The sequence below is a fragment of the Gracilinanus agilis genome, chromosome 1 (genome assembly GCF_016433145.1).
Source record: "Gracilinanus agilis isolate LMUSP501 chromosome 1, AgileGrace, whole genome shotgun sequence".
Taxonomy (NCBI): Eukaryota; Metazoa; Chordata; class Mammalia; order Didelphimorphia; family Didelphidae; genus Gracilinanus; species Gracilinanus agilis.
Genome location: NC_058130.1, coordinates 74,107,593 through 74,120,912, shown reverse-complemented (window position 1 = coordinate 74,120,912; position 13,320 = coordinate 74,107,593).

Here is a 13,320-nt window from a genome sequence, read left to right as displayed (position 1 = left end):
ATGATTAACATTTATGGCTATTTCTACTTCATCTAAAACATAATAGATTCTACTCCAGCCACTTATTTTAACTCTATGTTTCCTTCTGTTTCAAATTTATATTATAAACAATAGTTTTGTTGGATTCCAGTTTCAAATGCATCTGTTATCTATTTATTTTATGGATTAGCTTTTCCCATTCAGATTCACAGCTATGAGTTCTAACTGTATTTTCTTTCATCCCATTTTCTTCTGCTTATTCTTCTCTCTTTCTTCTTATCTTATCCCACATCAAAAAGTCTATTTTGTTAATTGCTTTGCTTAATTTACCATCCTTTTTGTTTCCCACCACCTTGCTTAATCATTTTCCCTTTCTATTTCCTTGTTAAGGAAGATAAATTTCTATACACAACTGAGTGTGGATACGTGTTCATTTCTATGTTTTTTCTTCCCTCTTTGAACTAATTCCAGTGAGAGTGAGGTATAACTATTGTCCAACGCTTATCTGCATTTTGTTCTTCATTGGAAAAGCTCTTCCTTGCACAACACTTTTGTGTGAGAAAAATTTCTACATTCCTCATTTCCCTTCCCATTTCTGCATTTAGTGTTTCTAATTCCTCATGCTTTTATTTGTTTTTGGAGATGCTTCCAATGTAATCTACTCACACACCTCTTCTGTCTTTGTAAACTCTTTTTAATTGCCCTAATAATAACATTATTAAGTTATATATGTCATCACCCCATATAGAAGTGTAAACAGTTTAACCTTAATGAATATTTTGTGATATCTTTCATGTTTAACTTTTTATGTTCCTCTTAAGCCAAATTTTCTAGCTATAGCATTTTCATTAAGACTTCTTCAAATCTTCTTTCATTAAAAGTATTTTTATCCCCTGAAGAATTATATTTTAATTTTGCTGGGTAAGTATTTTTCTTTGTAATACTAGATCCATTGTATTCCAGAATATGATATTATAAGCCCTCTATTCTTCTAATGTGGATGCTGCTAAATCTTATGTGATCCTGAATGTGGCTTATGATATCTAAATTGTTTCTTCCTGGCTCTTCAAAATAATCCTCCTTTCTTTAGAGTTTCTAGGAACTCCAAAAATTGCCATTAATATTTCTGAGAGTTTTCATTTTGTGATCTCTTTCAGAAAGTGATCAGTGGATTCTTTTAATTTTTATTTTATATTATGGATTTAATATAAATTGAATTAGTCTCTTCCAGACATTCAGAAAACCCAGATTATATAAAGCATTATGTTTAATAATGAAATTATATTTTACATTTACTAAATGTTTACTAAATAAACATTAATAATACATAAATATGCATTTAAAAATAATAATTAGATTACATAAAACAATTTTAAGTTAACTTTACATGGATAGTAAGAAGTTCATGACCTAAGGGGATGGTAGGAAGAAGAAATGTTATTGTCTTGAAGAGGAATATCATTCCATAATATATAAGGAAAACTGCACTTCTGGAGTTCTTTCTCTTTTTTTTTTTCTGTCCCTTATCACCACTGAACCTTGCTTGGGATTCACCAGAAGTCACCTTCACAAGGAATCTTTTGAATGATGTTTGCTTTTGTCTGTGTTTCAGGATTCCTTTAAAGTGGGAAAAGGTATGCTTATGTAATAAATTTACAGTTCTGCTTATTACAGCTTTATTAGGATGGTTTCTTTTTTAAAAAGCTTTGTCTTCCCACACATTTTGCACACATGAAGTAGGGACATCCTCCTTCACCTCTTCCTCGTCTAAAGAAAACTCCCCTTCCACTCTCTGTTGCTGTTCCCTTTGAAGTTCCTGTAGCTCCTCATTGTTGAATTCTTTATGCTCCTAAACTATTAAGTGATCTTTTGCTCTGGCTGAAGTAGACATATGCCTCCTGAGATCACAACATCAAGTTTTAGCAAGCAAAAATTGAATAATACATTTTCTTTTTCACCAAAATATTTCAAAAACCAAATTCCACAAGTTCAAGTAACTTCAAGTACCAAGGTTTGACTATAATACTTAAACTTTCCTCAATATATTTTTCAGGTCAATTATTTTTCTAATAAGATATTCCTTATTTTCTTTTTTTCCTTCTTTTGACTTTGTTTTATTGTTTGTCTTCTGGAATCACTAACTTCCACTAGGTCAATTCTAATTTTTAAAAATTGTTTTCTTCAGCAAATTTTCTACCTTTTTATTTTTTTCCATTTTGCCAATTATATATTATGAGTTCTTTTCTTCAAAGAATTTTTTATCTCCTTTTTCATTTGGGCGATTCTGCTTTTTGAGTGTTTTTTTTTTCTTCAGATAGTTTTGTGCCTCTTTTACCATTAAGTGAATTCTAAAATAGTGATAGTCTCCTAAATATTTTTGATTTCTCTATTATCAGCCTGTTCATTCTCTTTTCATAAATTTCTTACATCACTCATTTTTTTATTTTTTATCATTCACACTTATTATTTCCTTTAATGCTTTTATGGATTTATGCTATGCTTTTGTCTAATTAATATTTTCCCTTGAAACTTTCTTATTGCTGTTTTCATGTTATTCTCTGCTTCTGAGTTTGTGTCTTAGTCTTCCCTGCCTCCATAGTTGATTTTTAAGGTCAAGTTTGTTTGTTGTTGTTGTTTATTAATTGGCTGAGCCTATTTCTTTACTTCGCACTGTATATTAAATTTGTGCTCTGCTCACCTTGGAATAACTGGGCACTCAAACAAAATTCATGTTTTTAGTGGTACTTTTGGCAGATCTAGTTCACATGGAGGGGGAGGTCACAAAGTTTTGGTGCTTCCAAGGTAGTGTGATTCTGGGAGAGGTGTTTTCCTGATCACCGCTACGTTTTTTACTCAGTAAGCACCCCTTATCCCCTGAAGCCACACACATAAGCATTTTTCTTGACCTTGGAAATCTAATCAGCCCCTCTGCTCTCTTGTGTACCTTGCTAGTGCTCTTCTCTGCCTTGGAATTCTGACCAGACTATGTATTCCCATATGACTAGTCATAGATATTCCTCTCTGCCTGGAATTATGACACAGAACTGCAGAGGAGTTATAAAGTTTCCAATCATAATTTAAATATACACTTAGTACCAGCAAAAATGACTTCTAATATCTTTTTTTTTCTCTTTTGTTTAAACCCTTAACTTCTGTGCATTGGCTCCTTGGTGGAAGAGTGGTAAGGGTAGGCAATGGGGGTCAAGTGACTTGCCCAGGGTCACACAGCTGGGAAGTGGCTGAGGCCAGATTTGAACCTAGGACCTCCCGTCTCTAGGCCTGACTCTCAATCCACTGAGCTACCCAGCTGCCCCCTTGAATATCTTTTTGATAATTTTTCCTACCCCACCTTACCTTTTCTGGACTGTGATCTCCTGAATCTGCTGATGCTCCTGCTGCCTCACTTTGTATTGCACACAGGCCTCCACTGCTCAGGACAAGTCTTCACTCTGGTGTCACAGACTTTTTACTGCTGAAATCCTAGTTTTCCTTAGGTCAGATAAATGTCTCACCCTGAACTTTCTTTTTTTTTTTAAATGTTCTTTTCTTTTTAAACCCTTACTATCTGTCTTGGAGTCAAAACTGTGTATTGACTCCAAGGCAGAAGAGTGGTAAGGGTAGGCAATGGGGATCAAGTGACTTGGCCAGGGTCACACAGCTGTGAAGGATCTGAGGCCAGATTTGAACCCAGGACCTCCTGTCTCTAGGCCTGGCTCTCAATCCACTGAGCCACTCAGGTGCCCCCTCCCCTTGAACTTTCATTGGCTCTGCTATTCCAAAATTTGATTTGAGATGTTATTTTAACATTATTTGGAAGCGAATGTTGGAAGAGTTCAGCTGAGTTGCTGCCTCTAATCTGGCATCTGGCATCTGCTCCCTGTTACTTAATCTTTCTGAACCTTAGTTTCACCCTTGTACTAAATGGGGATAATTGCAATGATATTTATAACACAATTTTTTGTTCTTTTTTTGAGGTTCAAAGGAATTAATGTATATAAAATACTTTGGAAACTCAAAAATGATTCATAAATGCCAGCTATTATCATCAATTTAAGTGGATAAACTTCTTATAACAATGGTGAGAATATCTGTTCATTAGAAAAGGGATCACAGAGGAAAGAGAAGAAAATGGTTCTCTCTACCTACTTATACAAGGGAATATAACATCCAAAGACAGCTCTTTGTAAAGGTGGATAGATAGATGATTAAAAAAATAAATAAAAGTAGAAAGATAGATACTCAGAATCTAAGAATAGAAACGCATGTTGATTTTTCTAATAATTTCCCTTTCAGACAAAAGTTGCTTTGAATATTGTTAGTAGAATGTTGATCCTTTCTGATAGCTCTTGTTTTATTGCTGGTTGCATTACCTTCCCTCAATGCATGTATATTTCAATTAAAATGAAATAAATTAATTCCACTTAAAATGATGTTTTAAGATATTCATTTAACATTCTACTTAATGAAATAAAGGTAGATTATAAGTAAAATCAAAAAGGAGGTTTATTTCTGTATCAAGGAATTAACAGAGGTATGAATCAAGGTCTTCGTGTTTCTATTGTAAGGATTAGCCATTTGTTAGTTTAATTGAGAACAACTTTTTTTTCTTCTGCAAAATGCAGGAAGAATGTGAAATCCCACTATCATTCACTTACATAAACTGGCTACCTTGCCATCCCCTCAGGATTTTAGTCTATAACTCTCCCCCTTTTCGGTCTCTTTCACTTGACCTTGACATCGCTCAAGCTATTATCATTTGTCTCTCTTCTCTTTCACTGCCAAAGAGCCAGAATCATTTATACTTGCTACTTCCATTTCTAGACCACATACATACTTCTGAATCCTTTGCAATGTAATATGGATTTCATCTCCATTCCTTGGCTTAAGTTTTCCCATTAAGTATTGCCCAGGCTCTTAATATCTAAACCTAAAGTCTCCTCTCATCCCTCTTCCTTCTCTGCCTTGTTACACAATCAATCCTCTACTCACTTAGCTTAGCCATTATTTTTACTTCTGTTTTTATCTATTCAGTGTTCCATTTGGTCTCATCCTAATTCCAGATTACCTTTACAGAAAGCCCTGTTTGCCAGGTCACCATCCACGTTTTCATAGTATTGGTCTGAAAGCTTTTCTCTTTTCTCTCAACTCGTGCTGTCTAGAAGAACCATAACTATGTAGATGCTGAGATACCCTATAACTATCTCAATTTCAAATGTTCAAAATAGAACTCAAATTCAATCTAATTTAACATTAATTGATTATCTCTGTTGTTAAGACTGGGTAATAAAGACATAAAAATAAAATAAAATAAAATCTTTTACTTCAAATGACTGATATTCCACTGAGATGTGAGTAATATGCAAACACATAAATATATTCATGAAAAGTAGTGGAGGGGGTAGAAAATGCAAGAATGTGAAGGGAATAAGAAAGATTTTTAGTGCTTTCTCCCTCTTTTATTTATATTGCCTTTATTTTTTAACTTTTAACCATTATTTTTAACTGTTTAGATTTTGTATTTTCCTTCCTCAAAACTCACAAGTAGAATTCAAGATATTTGAGAGTACGGACACTTCTTGCCTTTTTAACCCTAACACAATTTATTCTGAACATCAGGGACTTAATTCATGAAATGGGACTAAATTGTATATAATCTATTCTAAACCATACCTAAATAAATATGCTTTCTACAACCAATCCTATAAATGGTCACCAAAGTTTTGATAGAAAACTTTTAGTAAGAGAAAATTTACTCCTTCTTGAAGCTATCTATACACTACATTATGGTCTTAATATGTTTAATAATGTTTCAAGAACTTTTTATTTCCACCATTATATGACTAAAACCATAAAATCTATTCCTCAAAGAAAGGAGACATTGTCACATGAATAGTCTTCCCCAAATTCTGATATAATAATAAAATGCCTAATTTTTAGTGAATGAGAGTAGAGTCCCTATCTATGCAGTAGCATAATTCTTTAGACAAAAATACATCTTCATTATCCTAGAATAATCAACATGTTACTAAGTTATGTTTACTTGTATTCTACACAGGAAAAATATATAATTTTGGTCGGTTTCTGGTTTTTGATTTTCTTCTCTCCCTGTCCCTTATCCAACAGTTAAAAGTGTATGCTTTTCAAAGTTTAAATATGGACAGAGGAATGCTGGTCAATATTTAGCAATTGGCTCACAAAACAAAGCACATAGAAGTACACAGGACATATTTTAAAATTTAATGAATATTATTAACAATTTCTTCATCATTTTCTTAAAACAATGAACAGTAATCAGATTTGTAGCATTTGTAGATTTTTGAAGTGTAAATTTTTACATTACCTTAAGAAAATTTAGCAACTGTCTATTGAAAATCCATGCCAGATGGTATCCCTGGATATAGCTGACCAGGTAAAATAGTAAAAAGTACTTCCTCCATTCATCTTATTTCTTAATAACCAAATAACTCAAACTAATGGAAATTCTGCAGTGAAATAATAATAACATGGCTGCCAATAAATAAGTCTAGTCTCTTTGAAGCCAGCAACAGTTAACATTATCCTTTTTTCTTTTCTTTTTTTTCCCAAAATGCCTGGGGTATACTTAGCTCTTATTAAATCATCAGTCTATGTATCTATCTATATATCTATTTATCAATAATATATTTTTCTATAATGCTTTTTATTACATCCCCATTTAAATGATAAAAGGACTATATCAAAGTAGAATGGATTACCTTAGAAATGAAATTTGAAATTGTCAAGTCCCTCATTGAAGATGTTGAAGAGAGAATTCTTGTTCAGCTATCAGCTAGATTAGATGACCTCTAAGATACCATTTAACTCTGAAGTTCTGTATTTTTTAATCTCTAAGTAATTACCCATTAACCTAGAGGACAGCAGGTACCAAAGCAGAAGCATTGTTGAACGGTAAAGAAAAATCAAATTGATCTTATGCAATGAATTCAAGTTTCACTTTAAAATATTTCTGCCAGTTATCCATCTATATTTCTGAAGAAATATTAGGATGGAATATTGTAGTTCATATTCAAATGGCATGTTAAAATATTTAATTATATTAGCTTACTTTTTCTCAAGATTTGCAAAGTGTTTTAAGTGTATTTCCTAATTTTATCCTCACAAAAAGCTTATGGAACACTTGAAGAAACTTAGATAAATTAAGGGACTATTCCTGCTCACACAGTTAAAAAGTATTGATGAGTGGATTCAAACTCCTTCTTCTGACTTCAATACATCACCTATGATAGATTTGTGAGTATTGCCTTTGTGCACAGAATTCATTCTTTTATCACTAAATGACTCCACTATTTGTCCCAAGTGGTCCTACATATATGTGAAATAACTCTTTTCAATCATAGCTGTGTCATATGGGTGCCATTTATTAGATGATTATCCAAACCTCTAATATAACATTGGACACAATCCTCTGATTAATTTTTCTACTTTTACAATGTACAGTAATGTAGTTATTTCTCTCATGAGGTTTCACCTAAACTATGAGGTGAGAGTCATCTCTATGTAAAATCATAAACTCTTAGGGGAAAAAAGTTCAAAGACAAAGAAAGAAAAAAAACTGGTCCTAATTTATGAGTCAGAAAATTGACAAAAACAAACTCTGTATGAATATTGACCCAGTTCCATGCTATCCTCTAGATAGTTTATCTAACACATTTTGATCCATAGCCAATAGTCACTTATTCATGTCAAATGAGATTTGACTTTTTTTATTTCATCTTAGAACATTTTTATTTCATTTTGGAACAATTCGAGTAGAATTTCTATTTTTAAACTGCATAATTTTAAGACTATGCTTATGAAAGGATATAGACTTGGTGTACAAAGATTGGGTTGGGATTTTCATATATATGTTGCCACATGTCCAATGTTTCAGTGAACTGAAAAACTGATAAAACAATGGAGCTATGGGGAGGGATTGGCTATGTGTGGTCTGCTCAATTTAGTTTCCTGAATAACCTGATCAAAGCTAAAATTTGCTAATATGACTGGTAGATCAGACATTAGTAAGTGATCATTCAGAAAACTGAGTCCCAAAAGTCAAGTTATCTCTTGCTAATTATTTATTTTGAATCAAGGTAGCAAAATTAGGCATGGGGCATTTCTGGTCAATCCAATTCAATTTAATTTAATTCATCAAGGACCTGTTAAATCTACAACATATAATATAATGAATAGCCTAGGAATTGAGAAGGAAAATATAGAAACAAAATTGTCCTTGCCCTTGAAGAAATATTTTCTTTTGAAAATTAGTTGATTTCTGAAAATTATGAATATATCAAAACAAAAATATTTTGTTCATTTGTTTGCTTTAATTTTACCTTTGCAATATGTCTCATCCCTTTCTCTCCTTTGATGTTAATGTGATTTTCCTACAACATAGATCTGACTATATCCTCTCTCTCTTCAATAAACTCTAATGTTTTACTACCACCTCAAGGTTCTAATGAAAAAAAAAACAGTTTTACCTTCAAAGCACTTAATAACCTTGCTACACACCTGCTATTCATTCTTCCTATACCTTAAACCCCTCTCCTGGGCTCTAATCCAAAGACATTGTCCTCCTTGCTGTTCCTCAAACAAGAAACTCTATCCCTCAACTATACATTTGTAGAGCTGTACTTCATGCCTGCAATATTCTTCCTCCTCATGCATACCTACTGACTTCTTTCAACTTTTACCTAAAATTCCTCATTTTACAGGGAGACTTTTCTCATCCCCTTTAATGCCTACCATCACTGGCTAGCTCCAATTTGTCTTGTACATAGTATATTTGCACAGAGTTAGTTTGATGTTGTCTTTTCGATTAGATTGTGAGTTCCTGGAGAGCAGGGGTTATCTTCTTTTTTTATTATTTTGCTTAGTACAAAATCTACCACATTATAGACCTTGAAGAACATTCTGTTTTGTTTTGATTCAGTGACTAATTATTTTTAAAATATATGCATATAATATGTCTATATCAAAATGAATACTTTCAGAGTTTATTTGACATGTAACTTTACATGACAATCCAATTCAAACTAGTAGCTTTTCACAGAAGTTGGAATAATTCAACAGTATCAAGGAATATGTTTACATGTCTATTTTCAGCCAATATGTGCCCAAATAATAGGAATGCAAATAGAAACCAGAATCAGGTAACTAAAAACAGTAGCATTTCCTCTAATCTAACTAGTTCCATTTGATTATTCATTTTATAATGCTTTTTGAGGGGTGAGGCAATATGGATTTTATTGGCAAAAGTGATATTGAAATAATTATTAAAGATAATTTAAATGGATAATTAATATAATTGTAAATTTAACTGGAATTGTTTGAAGAATCAGAAAAATTTTGACCTAGAAGTTACCTTATTTGTTCCAAAATGAACATTTTATATGGAATGAAAAAAATGGTTGTTCACAATAACCTAGACATAAATTAGTCAATTTTAAAAAAGAGTAAGATACATAGTCCAACAAAGATAAGTGAGCAATAGAACTTGCTGAGTGATCTGTGTATTAAATGGTGTCTTGAGGCTAGACCTTCTCGAAGAATAATTAAAGTATATTTTTCATATATATGAAGGGATTCAAATTTCACCAGAGACAGGCTATATCTAAACATCTAGGAAAAAAACAACCCCTAGTCAAAATTTCTCCATCACCCCTCTTTTTAAGGATTCTCAATATTAAAACATTCGTAATCCCCTCTTGCTTCTGTGTATGATTTAAATTAGCTACTTAATTAGGATACAACCATGAAATCCTCAGAGGAATGTCAGAGACAAGGCTTTATCCTTGACGTGGCTGTGACTGTGAATTATTGCACTGGGCAGTCTCAGGGTAGATCTTTAACAAGAAAATAAATTAGAACCTTGTTCAATTCAGTATTATGAGAAATATATTTTATCATTTTCTAGTGATTTTAATCCTATATAACATTAGTTTTTTCAAACATATATTTAACCTGGTTGCTTTATAAAAATTTAAACTATTTTCATGAGTGATTTTTTCTTTTTGTTTTATATTTTCCTTCCAAGAGTTAAATACTACTGGTACTACATTTTCCCTAATATTGTTGGGAATATGATGGACCTTTTTATTTGGTCATTTTTTCATAAAGGCAGCTTTAATCAATAGTATTCCTGAGTGCTGGAGATATAAAACATGTTTCTTCACATTATGGGAAAGTATTATTTGTTCAAATTTATGAAACATCTTTACTAGACAGAAGATATCAGAATCGTTTGGATTTTGCCTCAAAGTCAAAGAAAAAAATTTTGCTAACCAAATACCTATTATGTAGAAATGTTCCTTTTTCTTGGGAGAGAAAACATTTAATATTTTACCAAAAGCATGCTCAAGGAATAAAACTTAGGAAAGCAAAAGAAAGAAAAAAAATATTATTTTTCAAAGTAACATGTGGCTTAGGCTAAAATATATTCCTGATTGGACCAAAGAGTCAGGGGATGAAGAGGAAGTCAATATATGGAATGTTCAGGCTGAAGGTGAGAAGTAGAAGAATAAATAAAGGGGTTAACAGTCATAGTACCAAAAGCACCACTGAGTAGCTGAATAATATGCCCAAGCTCTAGGGAAGACTGGGAAGACTATTACTTTAGATAAAGCTAGACATAAACTTGGAGAGATACTTACCTGACTGTACGAAGTCCTACCCAAGTTGTAATTTGGAAAATGAAGGCCTTCTCTTTTCCATCTAAACTATACTGTCTCACTTAGTGATCTCTTCATTAACTCTGAGTTCAGTTATTATCTATATGGAGCTGATTCCAAGATTTCCATATCTAGTTTTATTTACTTTCCAAAGTTCCAGGGTCACATCACTAAAAGCATTCCAAATTCAATATGTAAAAAATAGAACTCATCAGCCACTCTTTCCCCTAGCAAATTCTTCTGTGTTCCAAATTTTCTTATTACTGTTCTTGACCATTCTTCTAGTTATATAGACTCATACCTTTGGTGTTATTCTATATACCTCACTTGTATTCACTCCAAATATAGGATATATTATGTCCCAGATCTTGCCTTTATAACTTCAAAAAAATCTCTCATGTATCCCCCTTTCTCTCCATTGATAAAGTAATCACATTATTCTAGATCTCATTACCTATTGCTTGGGTTATTTAAAGATTTCTCAATTTTGCTTGGTAGACACGAACCTGCTATAAATTACTCTCTAAATTAATTTAACAAAATCTTAATTTCAAGAACTGTTCTACTCAAGAGAGAAATGTCCCAGGTGTCAGATCTCTTATGCTCTCAGACATCTCTCAACAACATGAAGAATTCTAAAGTTAAATTTATAAGTTTATTGGACAAGACAATATTCATAATATGTTGGTTGTCACAAACATCTTTATACATGTTTATATGTTTAAAGCATTTTGATAAACACTTGGAATTCAAAAAGAAACAAAAATAAGCCAATATAAATGCTATATAATAAGTTGTAACATCCTTTGGATAAGACTGAAAGGAATTAAATGGCAGCCATCATATCCTATCCATCCTATTGAAGCTTGTTTTGCATGGCTTTCACTTCTTTTTTTTTTTATTTTCATCATTTTCATTCTTCCTTTGTCTGTATTACAGTCAGCTTGAGGCTTTCACTTCTTAAGTAAATTTTCATCAGAGACTTGTTACTCTATGGATACTTATTAACTTGAATGAAATATCCCTGTTATGTTCTTTTAGGTGGTTGGAAATTGACATATAAACTATATGTTATAGCCACTTATTGGGCAAATAGGAATATATCATTTCCTACATTCTTTTCTATTTCTAATGGCTTGAGCAAAGGGAACAAGCATTTATATAGCACTTGTTTTGTCTCAGGCACTGTGATAATCAATTTTATAAATAACTTGTTTAGATCTCACAAAAATCCTCAGAAGTAGGTACTATTATTATCCTGATTTTATAATTGAGGAAGCTAAAGCAACCAGAAGTTAAGTGACTTGTCCAGGATATTATTGGTAAGTATCTAAGGCTAAATTTGAACTAAAGTTTCCCTGATTCCAGGTCCAGTGTTCTATTCATGTGCCAAATTGCCTTAAATACATTGTTTTTGTTTTTTTATTCCCTGATCCATTTGATTGGGGTTAGGGGGTTAAAATAAATAACGATTATTGCATCTCCAATAAAATATGACATTTCTGAGAATGCTGTCAATAGAATATTTGTTTCTATGTTACCAAAAAGAAAAGAATGAATATTAGTAGAGTATTTGGAAATTGGTCCTCTCTTTATATAGCCAACAATTAAGTTAAATTCATCACAATGAAGAAATATCACTATTCAAAACCATTTTTTACTCCAAAATGTACATTGGGTTTCTATGAAATCTTTTCTCTCCCCTCCATGAATTTATAACTATCTTCTTATCCTATCAAAAAATTCCTTAAACTGTGATCTTAAGATGCAATTAAGTATGCTAAGCTTTCTGAAACCTTGATTTTCTAGTATGTGTAACTCTTATAACCTTTATGCCATCAATACCTTGTAAAAGTCATAAAGAAGTACTGCTATTTTTCAATGATGTCTTGCTGTTTTTATTAAACATGCTACTGTCTAGGATTATTAAGAGTTGTTCATGTCTCTGAATATCACTCCACTAATAAAGTGTATCCCCAATATCCACATCCATCATTTTCATAGTTAAAAGTTTAATTACCACATTGGTAGATGAAGGAAAAGAGATAACTATCTTGGAGTTAAGCCCATGGAAAGACATTTTTAAATTTTAGAAAATTCACTCTAAGTTGGCTCAAGCATGAGACCTGGTAAATTGATGAAAATTGGTATGAAGGAAAGGAGATAACAAACAATTAGAAAAATGCACCAAGTAAGGTGCCAAAAGGACCACTGCTAGGACTAGATTTCATCATTTTATTAATATCTTTGATGAAGATGAAATAACACATTAACATGTCATGCCAGAGCTTATAAAATTCATTACAGATCACCTCCATTTATTAAAAGAAAATGCATTTACTTTGTATTAGACAGGAATTCCTTAGATAACTTAAAATGTTTATGGAGGGACAGCTAGATAGCTCAGTGGATAGAGAGTCAAGTCTGGAGATGGAAGGTCCTGGGTTCAAATATGACCTCAGACACTTCTTAGCTATATGACTGCAAGCAAATCAGTTAACCCCAATTGCCTAGCCCTTACTTTTCTTCTGAACTGGAACTGATACTCAGAAATTGATTCTAACTCAGAAGGTAAATGTTTTTTAAAACAATTATTGAAAATCATATAATTTTCTATCATATTTCTATTCTCCCCTCCTCCTTTCCTCCT